Here is a 2,397-nt window from a genome sequence, read left to right as displayed (position 1 = left end):
TACCTTCTTATGCAAGGTTTATGAAGGACATTCTAAGTCATAATAAGGATTAGAGAGAGACACAAACAGTCCTCCTCACTGAGAAGTGCAATGCAATCATTCAAAACAGCTTGCCAGAGAAGCTTAAAGACCCTGGAAGCTTTATGATACCATGCACTCTAGGTGATGCTTATACAAGAACAGCTCTATGTGACCTTGGAGCAAGCAATAACCTAATACCAGCTTCTTTAATAAAGAAGCTCTGTTTGACTGATGAAGTCAAACCAACCCGCATATTCCTTCAACTTGCTGACGTGTCTATTAAGATACCATCAGGAGTAATTGAAGACATAATTGTCAGGGTGGGACCTTTTGCCTTCCCCACTGATTTTGTGGTGTTGGACATGGAAGGGTACAAGAGTGCATCCCTTATTCTAGGAAGACCCTTCCTAGTTACAGGACGGAGCCTCATTGATGTTGAAAAAGGGGAAGTCACCCTGAGAGTCAATGAGGAAAAGTTCGTACTAAATGCTGTCAAGGCTATGCAGCATCCAGACATTCCTGAGGAATGCATGAGCATTGACCTCATTGATTCCCTGGTGGAAGAGGTCAACATGGCCGAAAGCCTCAATGAAGGGCTAGATGATATCCTTGATGATACTCAGCCTGATTCAGAGGAACCTCTGGAAACCTCTGAGGAAAAGGAGAAGCCTCCCAATCTTGAGCTTAAGCCATTACCTTCTTCCCTGAAGTATGCATTTCTGGGAGAGGGATATACCTATCCTGTGATTATAAACTCTGCATTAGAGCCGCAGGAAGAAGAAGCACTAATTCAGGCGCTTAAAACACATAGGACCGCCCTTGGGTAGACTATAAGTGACCTTAAGGGCATTAGCCCTGCCCGATGCATGCATAAAATCCTGTTGGAGGATAATGCCAAACCAGTGGTACAACCACAGAGGTGTTTGAATCCAGCTATGAAAGAAGTAGTGCAGAAGGAAGTTACTAAGCTGTATGAAGCTGGGATCATTTATCCCATTTCTGATAGCTCCTGAGTGAGCCCTGTCCAAGTTATCCCTAAGAAGGGAGGGTTGACAGTGGTTCATAATGAAAAGAATGAACTAATCCCTAAAAGGACAGTTACAGGGTGGCGTATGTGCATTGACTACAGAAGACTCAATGACGCCACGAGGAAAGATCACTTTCCTTTACCCTTTATTGACCAAATGCTAGAAAGACTAGGAAGTCATGCTTTTTATTGTTTCCTGGATGGATATTCTGGGTACAATCAAATACTAGTAGATCCACAGGATCAAGAGAAGACAGCATTCACATGTCCATCTGGTGTATTCGCCTATAGGCGAATGCCATTTGGCCTGCGCAATACACCTGCCACCTTTCAGAAATGCATGTTATCCATCTTCTCTGATATGATAGAGAAATTCCTTGAAGTATTCATGGATGACTCCTCTGTTTATGGAGACTTATTTAACTCCTGTCTTGATCATCTAACCCTGGTCCTGAAAAGATGCCAAGAAACAAACGTAGTTCTAAACTGGGAGAAATGCCACTTCATGGTAACTGAAGGCATTGTTCTTGGGCATAGAATCTCAAATAAGGGGATAGAAGTGGATCAAGCTAAGGTGGAAGTGATAGAATGCTTGCCTCCACCTGCTAATGTCAAGGCAATCAGAAGTTTCTTAGGACATGCAGGATTCTACAGGCAGTTCATAAAAGATTTTTCTAAAATCACCAAACCCCTGTGTAATCTCTTGGCCACTAATGTCCCATTCGTCTTTGACCAAGAATGCATGCATGCCTTTGAAACTCTGAAAGCCAAGCTTGTCACTTCTCCTATCATCTCTGCACCCAACTAGGACTTGCCATTTAAGCTAATGTGTGATGCAAGTGATCATTCAATAGGCGCAGTCCTAGGTCAGAAACATGACAAGCTTTTACATGTCATTTATTATGCTAGTCGCGTATTAAATGATGCGTAGAAAAATTACACTACTACAGAAAAGGAGCTACTTGCAGTGGTTTATGCCATTGACAAGTTCAGACCCTACCTACTAGGATCTAAGGTCATTATTTATACTGACCATACAGCTCTAAAGTATCTACTTATAACATCTCGAAGTTTTGAAAATTAAATAATTAGTTATTTAAAAAAAATTATTTTCAACAAAAATAATTAAATAAAATTTTATAATTATTGAAATTTAATTTAATTATGACTTATTTTATTAATTTGAATTATTTATAAAAACTATTTTGATAAACAAAATTTTAATTGATTTATTATTAATATTAATATTAAAATTAATATTAAACTATTATCATTACTATTGTTATTATTATTATTATTATTATTATTATATTATCATTAGTATATTCTTATTATTAACCTTAGTTGCC

This window comes from Arachis ipaensis, chromosome B03 (genome assembly GCF_000816755.2).
Source record: "Arachis ipaensis cultivar K30076 chromosome B03, Araip1.1, whole genome shotgun sequence".
In the NCBI taxonomy this organism is placed as follows: domain Eukaryota; kingdom Viridiplantae; phylum Streptophyta; class Magnoliopsida; order Fabales; family Fabaceae; genus Arachis; species Arachis ipaensis.
The sequence above is the reverse complement of the archived record's forward strand: the minus strand, read 5'-3'. Positions refer to the sequence as shown.